The sequence below is a fragment of the Manis javanica genome, chromosome 1 (genome assembly GCF_040802235.1).
Source record: "Manis javanica isolate MJ-LG chromosome 1, MJ_LKY, whole genome shotgun sequence".
NCBI lineage: Eukaryota > Metazoa > Chordata > Mammalia > Pholidota > Manidae > Manis > Manis javanica.
Genome location: NC_133156.1, coordinates 172,162,162 through 172,177,109, shown reverse-complemented (window position 1 = coordinate 172,177,109; position 14,948 = coordinate 172,162,162). Strand labels below are relative to the sequence as shown.

At 36.1% G+C, this 14,948-nt stretch overlaps 1 long non-coding RNA gene across 1 annotated transcript in view; it reads left to right on the top strand.

Annotated features, from left to right (window-relative positions):
• Positions 1-14,948, top strand: part of LOC140849592 (uncharacterized) — a 169,146-nt gene that overhangs the window by 24,950 nt on the left and 129,248 nt on the right. Inside the window, exon 2 of the long non-coding RNA XR_012131666.1 lies at positions 7,609-7,682. This is a non-coding gene — a long non-coding RNA (uncharacterized lncRNA). The remainder of the gene's footprint in view (positions 1-7,608; positions 7,683-14,948) is intronic.

The window sequence follows — 14,948 nt, the reverse complement described above, 5'->3', positions numbered from 1 at the left end:
AATTAACAAGAAAAATATGTGGTGTATTAGAGGTATTGAGTACTATGGTGAAAATGAAACAAATAGTCAACCAGGCATAAAGAAAGGAAGGCAATGATCACAGTTTCAAATGAGATGGGTAGGTAAGGCTTCACTGAAAAGGTATTATGTAAAAACATTTATCTTTCCAAATTTGTATGCATGTCAAACACATAAAATTTCTGATATGAGGGATTTCCCACTGTTATATTTTTTGTTTTGGTATTAATATATGTCCAATTCAATGTTTATATATATATATACTTTTATATATTTTATATGTTTATGTATATACTCTTTATATATAATTTAATGTATTTATACATCCTTATTTTTATACTCTGTATGAGCCCAATATTCTTTATTGCATCTTCATAAACATTATTGAATGTTGCATTAGGAATGGACATGCAGATTTTACATTCTCACCTACTTTTTGCTATATAAAGTTGATCTCTAGAAGTATCAGCATTTTCCCATTAGCATTAAGGAAGGTCTAGATGTGTAATGGCGCATGCAGTAGACATAGTGAAGTGCAGGATTATTATTATTTGAGAAGGAAAATTGCACTGGGCTTTGAACCTTCGTAAAATGAAAGGATGAAATCTATTTGATCCAGTTACTGGAGGTCTAAGATAAAGAGTAAGAACAAGTCATTGGGAATTCTAAAGAACGTCCTGGGAAGTAAGTGTCAAGGAAGAAGCAATTAAGTGTCAAGGCAGTCTAATTTAGAATAGTGCTGATGTTTTTAAAAGCAGCGAGGGTTAAAGAAAGTTAGGATGACCTCTTTAGGCCATTGAGCTCTATCTCAGAAAACCAACCTTTTGTATGACTTCTACTGAGTCCTCAAAGCCAAGGACTGACCACACACTCCTAGGCAACTGCTGCTTACCAGAGCCCAGCGGATTCCAAGCCTGACAGATGGAGTTGGGAAGGACTTGAGATTCATTATCAAATGCAAAAGCATACTGGGTAATTGATTTTATTTTATGTTCAATACAAGTAAAACAAATCTGCTCTTTCAAATTAGTGAAAATTGAAAAAGCAAAGAAATCCAGATGGATGGAGTACTTTGTCCATACAAGAAAGTTAATCAGCATTTTGCTTAACAACACAGGTTTAATTATGTTAGCTGATGAAGGAGGTGAAATTGAGGACTAAGGTCTTACGTTGAATTAAAATTTATTGACTCCAGAACATGTCCTTAAATTGAAGGAAAAAAAAACTTGACCTTTGAAGCCATCAAAGTTATAAAGCTTCCTTTAAAAATATAATTTTCTCTTGGGGAAGTTTGATTGATCACCTCTAAGCAGGCTGTCAGCAAACATTATAATTTTCCAATAATTTGGACAGTCCTCATCTAAAGATTGTCATTCAGACAAAAATGGAGGAAACATTATGTGCAACCACAGGTAGGGAAAGGCCTAATTTTCAATTTATGTGAAAAACAACAAATATGTATAATCCATTCCTTCTGGCTCAATTAGTTAAAAAATAGAAAAAAGTAAGAAAAACTGACTCAGCAACTCTGTATTCTAAGCATAACATTAGTGTTTCCAAAAGGAGCCAACTAATTGGTCACATAAGTATTTTGCCAGCCTAGCAAGTGATACATAAGCAAGCTGTACCATGTCTCTGACTGAAAAGCATGCACATCACAGTTTATGGAAGACCATCTGTCCTGCCAATGGGTTTCAGCCCAGGACAAGTTCACTATGATTCAATGTGACCAAAGAAAATGAGAGCAAAACATTCTTGGGGTGAAAGGGTTATATGCAACTTTATTTCCACGGTGGCAAGTCAATCACTAAAATCCCATTAATTCAGAGCAAGATTGCATTCAGCAAGCCAGTCTCTGCCTCTGGGCCTTTTGACCCACACAGCCATCCTGCACAGCCATCCTCTGGGCCTCTCTGCCTGCACAGCCATCCTCTGGGCCTCTCTGCACAGTTGTCCTGCACAGTTGTCCCTCACAGCTGTCCTCTGGGCCTCTGTCCTTGGCGCTGCCACCACTCCATCCTCTGCTGTGCTCTCCTGCAGCCTTGCAGCAATGCCACCATGTTGCCTAGAGCACTGGGTGGAGCTTTTTACATAGAGTCAATAATGATGTATTGCCCATATGTGTGTAGTGAGCTAGCCAACCAGGGCCAGGTGAGAATCCTGGCCACTCATTTTATCCATAACATCTCTCATTCCTATCCAGGAACTCTCATTTTATCCACAACATCAAAGACATTAAAATATATTCCTGAATGTGTACTTGAAGAATTAACAGATTTAGGGCTAGCTCGGATATTGAGTCAGCAATAAAGGGAAATGTTGATTTCTAGTTATATTTTCTATTGTAGTTCTGGGAAAAAAATAAATATCACCTCTTTAATTTTTACTTAAGTCTCATGGATCTTTCTATGCCATAGTTCTTGTTCAAGCTTATTCTCTACTCCTCCTAGGTCCTCTCTCACATTCACACACACACACAAACTAAACATTAAGTTTACACTTAAACTTTAGTAAAGAAATTAAGGAAACCTGGTGCTCTAGCATTCATACAGTTGAAAAATACATTATAGTGTTGTGGGGAAGTTGGGATTCCTATGGCCGGAATCCTCACTGAACTTAAACCATCTGATGATGTAACTGGCCTGTTGCTAGGCTACCACTTCCACACCTTTAGGCAATAAGCTATTATTGCACTATATAGAGAGCTTGGCCCAGTGCTCTGGGCAGAGGTAGAGATGCCAGTGCTCAACCTATCACTGGGAGAACAAGCAGGGTAATAAATCCTTTCACCCCAAAGAACACTTGCTTTCATTTTCTTTGGTCACATTGAACCCATAGCAAACTTGCCCAGGGCTGAATCCCATTGGCAAGACAAGTGTAATCTCAATATTATGTACATGTAATATAATATAATCTATGGATACATCTTGCAGCTTGAATTATTGCAGAAAGAGAGCATTTTTACATTTTAATGTAAAATCAAGGTATATACTTAACTATACTGTGATCAGCTGGCAAAAGAAAGTAGGAGAGCTCTGATGGAAAACTGAAAGTCTGGGCTGAAGAGTAGATTGTCTTATCTTGAAATACTCAGTAGATCCAAGAGTCTACTGAAAAAGTCCTAATAATTGTTTATGAACCAGCTGGCGTAGGTCAGTTCCAATACTCTGAAATCCAGCATTCTTTACTTTATGTCCCTTCTTTCTTCTTATATCTGTCTGTGGGGAAAATAGAAGTTCCTATGGCTGGGATCCCCTCCTGACCCTAAACTAGTTGATAATGTAATTAGCTTAATTGCTAGGCTAAGCTCCACACCCATTGACAATAAGGTATTATTGACTGAGCCACTATATAAAGAGCTCTGCCCAGTGTTCTGCGTGGAGGCAGAGACAGAGGAGGATCACGGACCTGCAGACTGCTGGATGAAGATGTAATTCTAGTGCTTGACCTACCACCGGTAGAAGAAAGCCAGGTATAAACCCTTTTACTCCAAGAATGTTCCATTGTCATTTCTTAGTCTCACAGAATACATAGTGAACTTGCCAGGGGCTGAAACCCATTGGCCAGATACTGTCTTTCCCTAAACAACAGGATGCTCTTCCTGCTTCCACTGTATGTGTGTGATTGTTTATATGTGTGTGACTGTCTGTATGGGTAAAGGTGGGTAGGTAGGTGCAGTGATTAAACAATTTTATTGCAGCAAACCTAGCAATCAATGTCTGTACTTGGTGGTGGTGGTATATCCCACTCTGTACTTTTAGTTATATGTCTCATATGTTACTTACATTTCTGCCATTTGCTTGTAAGCTGACTGTATATTTCTGCCATTGTTTATGTGCTCAAAAACCCCAGCTAAATTCCCAAGAAATCTATGTAATAAAAATAACAATGAACTTTGAGTATATTATCATCTAGGAGTTCATTGTGTTTTAAGAAAATGAAGTCTTTGTAATCATAAAGACTTACAGTTAGAGTTACTATCACAGGTACTTGATGTGGGGAAAATAATTTAACCTTTCCTCATCTATAAAATGAAAAATTTTGATTCACTGAGGTATTTATTTAAAATGTGTTCAGAATGTGATATAAATTCATTCATTAAGTGAAGGGAAGTTACAGAAATCATGGTGTTTAATTCAGAAAATTCATTTTTTAACCTCTTAGTAAATTCAGAGAGACAGTAGTATCAAGGTGCATTTATATGCAATTATTAACCATTAGCAGGAGCACATCCATATAGCACTCACTGTATAAGAGAACTTTAGGGCATTAAAAAGCCTTGGCTATGTTAATGTTCTTTAACAATGAGGCAGGATTTAGGACTTTTTATTTACTTAATTCCAATCTGTTGCCTTTGGGACTACATGAATTGTATGATCAAGATCTTATGATGTTATTCAGTTTGCTTCGGTCATATCTTCTCATGGATTAGTCTTTGTAAGAGTTATAAGTTCTTGGAAGATAGTTAAAAGTTTGCAGACAAGCAACATGCATTCTGAAATGGAATTTTGTTAAACATATTTGTATTAGCTGTAAAGAGCAAGTACAGTTTCAAATGTTTGCATATTAGGGGTGTATTTCTAGGAACAATATTATTATTTCCTCATAGCAATGTTACATTAATGGTTATAGTAGTAAATAATTATCTGAATGCTTCTAGAGGCATCACACCATACAAGTGTAGAAAATCAGTAGGGAAACTGTGACTGTTCCCATTGAATGTGTGAAGAAAATAGTGTGTAGTTAGTTTCATTTGTGTAAATAATCATCGCTAAATGCCTACTATATGTAAGACATTGTAATGGGCCTGGGAAATGAAAATACAGCAGTAACGAAGCAGCTCAGGCTTTTGAGAAGTTTAAAATAAAAATAGAAGGTGTATTTGTGAATAATTGTATTAGGCAGGTGTAAGTAAGGCCACCTTCCTCTAGATTATTTCATGTCCATGGTGCTGTGTGGCACCAAAGCATTCTTTACCTAATGCCTTTTGCCAAGAAATTATTCCACCCTCACCTTCTGTTTGGGACTCTTATTTTTTTCCTACTTTTTCCCTTTCTTTTTGGCATTCCCTCAGTTTACATCCTTTTTATTTGGATAGATTTGAAGATATGTCTGGAATCTTGTTAAGTGGACAGTTTCCAACTCTTAAATACTATTAGATCATATTTTTCCTATCTTTATAGAATTTATAATAAAATTAAATTAATACATTTTTAGTTTAGTATCACATAGGAAATTCATATACAGGATTGGGAGGAATTAAACGAAGTAGAAAGAGTAATTGGGGATTTTTTTAATGATAAGAAACAAAGGAGAGGTTTCAGAGACTCTATAACCTTTTACCATGTAGGAAGCCTACACATGCAGTGATAGAGAATAATGTGGAGGAACCCATTGAGATGTGGTTCATGCCATTCCATTCACTACCAAGCTTCTCCATCTCTCCTATTTCCATTCAAATTTCATCTCTAAAGGGCCTGTTTAATCTCACCTGTTCTAAGCATAGTGCCCTTTCTAATGTGATGATCATCCCCTTCAGATTACTTTTAGCACCCCTAATGGATCTGTTCAGTGCATAACACTATGCATTATCATGAAGAAGTTCAGAGAACACCTGATTTTTATAACCACACTATATTAAGAAGAGAAGGGCAATGCTGGCTTTAAATATAACCTTGTGGCACATTAAGCCTTCATCAAATATTTGTTTAGTAACAGAGATTACAGAGAGTTTAGGAAGTAATAGAGTTCATAGTCTATTGCATCTTTTGAATACAGATAATTTTAAAATGCAATGACACCATCAAATTGATATCAGTTAGAAGGAACCTTTAATTAGCATTTTATTTTAGGAAGATGGTAAAACATAAGAAAGTGTTCTTAATATTTTGAGGGTTTATTCAAGAAAATAACTTAATGGAACTGACTTTCATAAAGCCCACAAGTTCAGTATTACAGCCTTCTTTATCTTTTCTCAGCTCCATCAATTAGAATGATGCAGTTCTCATGTTTCCCCTCTTTCATGTAGATCATTTTATTTGATACAAATAGTTACTTGGAGAAAAAATCAGTGCAGGTACTACTATGGGAATTTTTTAATATGAGAAAATCTGTTAGTTCTTCAAATCTGTATATCTAGTGGGAATGGTACATTCTAAAACAGAGCCTGGTCTTATGTACTTGCATAATTTCTTTTCTAAAACAAGAAAATAGACATTTTATATAGATTTCTAACAAGAAAAATGATTTTGAATTGAACTCAGGTAACCTGACCTTCTGATTAATCAAAACTCCTCATTCATTAAGTAGTTCTTTCAATTTAAGTGTTCTTCTATAAAAGATAATTTATACTTTGGAAAAAATAGTAAACAGTGAACTTTTATTCCATATATCCCCTTCAAAAATTTCCTTTTATGTAGTCTGTAAATAAGGAGAGTCTACCAAATAGTATACAGAATGTTGAGAAAGGCTATCACAATTCTGCCTTTTTGATGCCATGATCAAACACTGTGAGTTTTATTTATTTCTTAGTGTGATGGCATTCTATACCACCTTGATATTAATCATAGTACCTCAGTCTTCCTCAATTTTGTTGGCTGGGTAAGTTTATTTCTGAAGAATGACATAGGCAAAGTTGTTAGAAACATATATACATCACTTTACAATTATTGGTAAATACCTGTTTATATCTACCAGGTGAGAGGTACTATACAAAGAAAAGCAAACCTGAGAGGGCCCCAACCCTGGTGGAAATTTGTTTCCTACCAGTTAAGTACATTTTGTCGCAGCTCTCCCTTGTTTAATCCTACCTATCTGAAAATACTGCTTGTGTACTTTTAGGGAGAAAGAGTCATTTGACAAACTAATTGTTTTTGTAATTACAAATCATTTATCTTTAAATAAATTGTATGCATGCAGTTTCTCCTATTAGCAATAGTTGATTTTGGGAGGGGGAGCAGGACTTGTTGTCTATTAAAGTAACTATTGGCTGATTGAAGCATTAATTCATGTAGTGTTATCAATTCAACTCTTCTATTTTAATGTGGTGGTGTCATAAAATAGTCATAGAATATTAGCACAGAAAGTCACCTCATAGTTCATGTAGTCCAAATCCCAATTTTACTATAATTTATTGCCGAGAGAAATAGAATGAGTCATTAAACATCATAAACCAAATAATTTGTGACTAAACCTGGCCACTTTAATGCATTACAGTGTACTGCAGTGAGAATTCATTGCATGTCTAACATTTGAATGGCACATAATGCCATTTTATATTACTGCCATTATGTCTCATAGCCCTCAAGAAGATTATACAGAATTTAGTACTTTCTTAAGAAGCTTATTTTTGACACTGATGACTTTACTTAGTGATGTGTATGGCACAGATATGTATTTAAATATCTATTTTAAACTGACAGTTAATAAGCAATAAAAAAATAAAAGTTTGTTTGAAAGTTCTAAATATAGATTTTTACTAATTGAACACCAGCATATTCCTTAAAGAGAAAGGAAATTCAGCCTTTATGCATGTGTACTTTCCTAATGTAACATCAGATAATAGATTATTGTAATTTCCTGTTTCTACAGACTCATTATACTAAAGGAGTGTGGTTCTGCTGTAAGGCACCTGAGATATTGCTGTGAAGGTTCTATGATGGCAGGTAAGAAGCAGGCACACTTTCAGTCCCCTCTACAGTCTCAGGTCAGAGGTAGTACAACCTTTGCCCTTTGCACCGTGGAGTGAACCCAAACACTCTCCAAAATTGCTTGACTGGGCTTGGCAGCCACTGTTAATTGATCAGTTTTGGCAAATAAAATGAAATCTAATTGATCTCCCTTAGATAAATGATAATGTTAACATAAAATTGCTTGTTCTTTCTCTTCTTTCTGTGTAGTTTTTCTGAATCTGGTACTGATGTGTTAATTCATCAGTAAATGATGGACCATTTGTGTGGTTTATATCCCAGAGAGATAAAAATCAAATTGAGAGGTTTTTGTTGTAGATTTAGTATGTGTCAAGCAACGTGTCCCTTTCTTAACTTCAGAGATCAGATTCTGAGGTCAGTATATTGATACAAATTATATGATGAAAACACTAAAACGAATTTCAGGATCTTTAAATTTTGTACAAGTTAAAAGTTGGGAAGAAATGCTGTGGCTTTGTAACTTCAGATGCTTTACAGAAAGTATGGCACTTAAATTAGACTTGAGAGGGTTTGTAAATTTATTTTCAACAAGGTGATAGGACAGGGTTAGGGTTGCGGAAAGAATGCACCTTTAAAAATTTTTTTACATAAAGTAATTATACTCTAGGGAATTTAGAAGATAGATAATTCCTGTAAAAACAAGAGGAAATAAAAGAACGTATTTATTCTATATTTACTTGGAGGTCACTATTGTTATAATCTAGAAGGTAGTTTACCTCATCTGTAAAATTTTTGGAAAACTAGAAAAATTGTGAGCACTTTCATGAGTATAAAGCAATTCATTACTGTTACCTACTTCTTCCTAATGCATACGTACCCTAAAAATTTGGATTTAGGTAAAATTAGATTAATATGAATGGTAGTCTTGAGTAATGTGTATAAAAGCAGTCTGTTTTGAGTGATTACTCTTGGCCAGATACTGCTAGGTAATTTTATGCATTATCTCCATTTTCACATCAGATGAAAAACTTGAGGATTAGCAATATTAAATGGTATTATTATGATCACATAATTAATATGGCAAAACATGGGCTGGATTTCACATTTTAGTAATCATAGGATGACATCATAGGGTGAGGTATTGAATTAAAGAGGTCTTCTGTTTTGGATCACCCTTTGTCTCTTTCACAGTCTGAGTGACATTATATGGGCATCTTTGCTGATCACTGGATATCGGAGGAGCCACCTTTTTTAACCCATTGTTTGTTTCCCTGAGCCAAAAGCAAATGTTACTATGGATCACTCCAAGAAAAGACCTGTAAACATCACCTTGTTTATTATAGCTGATTTATTATCGCCACATAACTTCCATAGGGATCATTAGAAATGAGGGAAGACCACAGATACTTTATTTCAGTAGCATGAACCTAGGAATTAGAGGACTGTTGGAGTTAGTATTCTTGAAAAAGAAGATCCTGAGGCTATGACTATGGTATTGTGCTTCCACACATTAAAATATGTAATAAAAAGCTGATTTTCAAGCACATTTTTAAAAATATATATATATTTTTTATTAAGGTACATAAAATAAGAGGCACAAATCTTAGTGTACAGCTCAAAGAGTTTTAACATGTGGATACAATTATGTAACCATCACCCATATCAAGATATCAAACATTCTCACTAATTTTTTTTGGTAGATAATTATTTTTTATTGCAGGGTAGTTGACACACAGTATTACATTAGTTTCAGGTGTACAACATAGTGATTCAACATTTATATACATGATAATCCTAGGTATCAGCTATCACCATACCAAGTTGCTACAATATTTTGACTATATTCCTTATGCTGTACATTACATCCCAGTTACTTATTTATTTTACAATTGGAAGTGTGTACTTTTTTTTGTTTTTGTTTTTTTTGTTTTGTTTTGTTGTTAAGGCATCTCTCCTATTTATTGATCAAATGGTTGTTAACAACAATAAAATTCTGTATAGGGGAATCAATGCTCAATGCACAATCATTAATCCACCCCAAGCCTAATTTTCATCACTCTCCAATCTTCTGAAGCATAACGAACAAGTTCTTACATGCAGAACAAACTCTTACATAGTGAATAAGTTACATGGTGAACAGTACAAGGGCAGTCATCACAGAAACTTTCGGTTTTGATCATGCATTATGAACTATAAACAATCAGTCCAAATATGAATGTTCGTTTGATTTTTATACTTGATTTATATGTGGATACCACATTTCTCTATTATTATTATTTTTAATAAAATGCTGAAGTGGTAGGTAGATGCAAGATAAAGGTAAAAAACATAGTTTAGTGTTGTAAGAGAGCAAATGTAGATGATCAGGTGTGTGCCTGTAGACTATGTGTTAATCCAAGCTAGACAAGGGCAATAAAACATCCACAGATGCAGCAGATTTCTCTCAGAACAGGGGGGTGGTGAGGTTCTAAGCCTCACCTCTGTTGATCCCCAATTTCTCAACTGATAGCACCCCTGTGACTGTGCCTGTCTTAGGTTGTTCCTCCCTTGAGGAATCTTACCAGTCTCTGGCTAACCAGTCATCTTCCAGGGCCATACAGGGAAATGTAAAGTTGGTAAGTGAGAGAGAAGCCTTATTGTTTGAAAAGGTTAGTTTTTTACTTCTTTGCATATTTATGCCCTGTGGCTTCTATGCCCAGCATTTGTCTTGAGGTATCTTTACCACTTGGAAGAATTATGATACACGGTAAATTCGGTATGAGGCACGAATTCTTCTCAAGGGTTGTAATTAGGAAGGAAGAAGAAAAGCTATAGAAGTAGCAGGCGGGAGAAAACATGGGAAGATTGATTATTTCTTTGACTTATCTTCTTGTAGAGTAACATAAGCATGTATAGGTTTTAAACTACTAATTAAATTGCGCACACACATTAACATAATAGGAGTACAGTTAAATAACCAAAGCATACCTATAATTACCAGCCATCTCCAGTGAAACCAAGAAAACCAGTTAGGCACCTTAGGCATTTGTGAAAACTTATCTATGATATGGTGGATATTGTCCAACTGAACTTGAACAGTCTGAGAGAAATCAGACAAATTAAAACAGCCCATTCCTGGGGACTGTTCACATCCCATATGTTCTTTTAACAGTAAATAGTCTGTAGTTGTAAGATTTTGGAGTGCTACAATTTGCACTTCTCCTAATTCTTGGTTGAGTTCCAACAGTATAGATCCAGTCAAATTTGTTGTTTTACTGTATGTACAGGCCAGCATAGATATCTCCTTCTTCATTCCCATGGCAAGTCCAGGAACCAGTGGGATGAGTGCATCCACACCTGTAGCAGCGCGTGGATCCTTGTTGGGGTTTTTTGATGATCATCTTCTGGCATGAGTCTTCCAGAGAGTGCTGATGTTGGAAGTTGTTTTTCGTATCGTATCTCAGTTCATTTTCTGGGTAGCCAACTTAGGCTTTGATCCTCTGTATAACCGGGTCCCCCCTATAAACCCCTTTAAAGTCACTGTCCATCAGCATAGCAAAATGTTGTAGAATCACTACTTGTCTTCTCTGTGTTGTACAGCCATCCCCTTTCTTCCACCCCCCCAAGCATGCTAATCTTAATACCCTCCTTCTTCCCCCCACCCTTATCCCTCCCTACCCAGCCATCCTCCCCAGTCCCTTTCCCTTTGGTACCTGTTAGTCCATTCTTGAGTTCTGTGATTCTGCTGCTGTTTTGTTCCTTCGGTTTATCCTTTGTTCTTATACTCCACAGATGAGTGAAATCATTTGGTATTTCTCTTTCTCTGCTTGGCTTGTTTCACTGAGCATAATACCCTCAGCTCCATCCATGTTGCTGCAAATGGTAGGATTTGCCCTTTACTTATGGCTGAGTAGTATTCCATTGTGTATATGTACCACATCTTCTTTATCCATTCATCTATCAATGGACATTTAGGTTGCTTCCAGTTCTTGGCTATTGTAAATAGTGCTGCGATAAACATAGGGGTGCATCTGTCTTTTTCAAAGTTGATTGCTGCATTCTTAGGGTAAATTCCTAGGATTGGAATTCCTGGGTCAAATGGTAGGTCCGTTTTGAGCATTTTGATGAACCTCCATAATGCTTTCCACAATGGCGGAACTAATTTACATTCCAACCAGCAGTGTAGGAGGCTTCCTCTTTCTCCACAGCCTCACCAACATTTGTTGTTGTTTGTCTTTTGGATGGCAGTCATCCTTACTGGTGTGAGGTGATACCTCATTGTAGTTTTAATTTGCATTTCTCTGATCATTAGTGATGTGGAGCCTCTTTTCATGTGTCTGTTGGCCATCTGTATTTCTTTTTTAGAGAACACTCTGTTCAGTTCCTCTGCTCATTCTTTAATTGGGTTATTTGTTTTTTGTTTGTTGAGGTGTGTGAGCTCTTTATATATTCTGGACGTCAAGCCTTTATGGGATCTGTCATTTCCAAATATATTCTCCCATACTGTAGGGTTCCTTTTTGTTCTATTGATGGTGTCTTTTGCTGTACAGAAGCTTTTCAGCTTAATATAGTCCCACTTGTTCATTTTTGCTGTTGTTTTCCTTGCCTGGGGAGATATGTTCAAGAAGAGGTCACTCATGTTTATGTCTAAGAGGTTTTTGTCTATGATTTTTCCAAGAGTTTAATGGTTTCATGACTTACATTCATGTCTTTGATCCCTAGTTTACTTTTGTATATGGGGTTAGGCAATGGTCCAGTTTCATTCTCCTACATGTAGCTGTCCAGTTTTGCCAGTACCATCTGTTGAAGAGACTGTCATTTTGCCATTGTATGTCCATGGCTCCTTTATCAAATATTAATTGACCATATATGTCTGGGTTAATGTCTAAATTCTCTAGTCTGTTCCATTGGTCTGTGGCTCTGTTCTTGTGCCAGTACCAAATTGTCTTGATTACTATGGCTTTATAGTAGAGCTTGAAGTTGGGGAGTGAGATCCCCCCTACTTTATTCTTCTTTCTCAGGATTGCTTTGGCTATTTGGGGTGTTTGGTATTTCCGTATGTATTTTTGAATTATTTGTCCATTTCAATGAAGAATGTTGCTGGTAGTTTCATAGGGATTGCATCAAATCTGTATATTGCTTTGGGCAGGATGGCCGTTTTGACCACATTAATTCTTCGTAGCCACGAGCATGTGATGAGTTTCCATCTGTTAGTGTCCCCTATAATTTCTCTTAGGAGTGACTTGTAGTTTTCAGAGTATAAGTCTTTCACTTCTTTGGTTAGGTTTATTCCTAGGTATTTTATTGTTTTTGATGCAATTGTGAATGGAGTTGTTTTCCTGATTTCTCTTTCTGTTGGTTCATTGTTAGTGCATAGGAGAGCCACAGATTTCTGTGTGTTGATTTTGTATCCTGCAACTTTGCTGTATTCCGATATCAGTTCTAGTAGTTTTGGGGTGGAGTCTTTAGGGTTTTTTATGTATAGTATCATATCATCTGCAAATAGTGACAGTTTAACTTCTTTTTTATCAGTCTGGATTCCTTGTATTTCTTTGTTTTGTCTAATTTCTGTGGCTAGGACCTCCAGTACTATGTTAAATAACAGTGGGGAGAGGGCATCCCTCTCTAGTTCCCAATCTCAGAGGAAAAGCTTTCAGCTTCTCGCTGTTCAATATAATGTTGGCTGTGGGTTTATCATAGATGGCCTTTATTATGTTGAGGTACTTGCCCTCTATTCCCATTTTCCTGAGAGTTTTTATCATGAATGGATGTTGAACTTTGTCAAGTGCTTTATCAGCATCTCTGGAGATGATCATGTGGTTTTTGTCTTTCTTTTTGTTTATGTGGTGGATGATGTTGATGGACTTTTGAATGTTCTACCATCCTTGCATCCCTGGGATGAATCCCACTTGGTCATGGTGTACGATCCTTTTGATGTATTTTTGAATTCGGTTTGCTAATATTTTGTTGAGTATTTTTACATCTATGTTCATCAGGGATATTGGCCTGTAGTTTTCTTTTTTGGTGGGGTCTTTGGCTGCTTTTGGTATTAGGGTGATGTTAGCTTCATAGAATGAGTTTGGGAGTATTCCCTCCTATTTTTTGGAACACTTTAAGGAGAATGGGTATTATGTCTTCCCTGTTTGTCTGATAAAATTCTGATGTGAATCCGTCTGGTACGGGGGTTTTGTTCTTTGGTAGTTTTTTGATTACTGCTTCAATTTCATTGCTGGTAATTAGTCTGTTTAGATTTTCTGTTTCTTTCTGTGTCAGTCTTGGAAGGTTGTATTTTTCTAGGAAGTTGTCCATTTCTCCTAGGTTTCCTAGCTTGTTAGCATATAGGTTTTCATAGTACTCACTAATAATTCTTTGTATTTCTGTGGGGTCCATCGTGATTTTTCCTTTCTTGTTTCTGATACTGTTGATTTGTGTTGACTCTCTTTTCCTCTTAATAAGTCTGGCTAGAAGCTTATCTATTTCGTTTATTTTCTTGAAGAACCAGCTCTTGGTTTCATTGATTTTTGCTATTGTTTTATCCTTCTCAATTTTATTTATTTCTTCTCTGATCTTTATTATGTCCTTCCTTCTGCTGACCTCAGGCCTCATTTGTTCTTCTTTTTCCAATTTTGATAATTGTGACATTAGACCATTCATTTGGGATTGTTCTTCCTTTTTTAAATATGCCTGGATTGCTATATACTTTCCTCTTAAGACTGCTTTTGCTGTGTCCCACAGTAGTTGGGGCTTTGTGTTGTTGTCGTTTGTTTCCATATATTGCTGGATCTCCATTTTGATTTGTTCATTGATCCATTGATTATTTAGGAGTGTGTTCTTAAGCCTCCATGTGTCTGTGATCCTTTTTGCTTTCTTTGTACAGTTTATTTCTAGTTTTATGCCTTTGTGGTCTGAAAAGTTGGTTGTTAGGATTTCAATCTTTTGGAATTTACTGAGGCACTTTTTGTGGCCTAGTATGTGGTCTATTCTGGAGAATGTCCCATGTGCACTTGAGAAGAATATGTATCCTGTTACTTTTGGATGTAGAGTTCTGTAGATGTCTATTAGGTCCATCTGTTCTAGTGTGTTGTTCAGTGCCTGTGTGTCCTTACTTATTTTCTGTCTGGTGGATCTGTGCTTTGGAGTGAGTGGTGTGTCGAAGTCTCCTAGAATGAATGCATTGCATTCTATTTTCTCCTTTAGTTCTGGCAGTATTTGTTTCAAGTATGTTTGTGCACCTGTATTGGGTGCATATATATTTATAATGGTTATATCCTCTTGTTGGACTGAGCCCTTTATCATTATGTA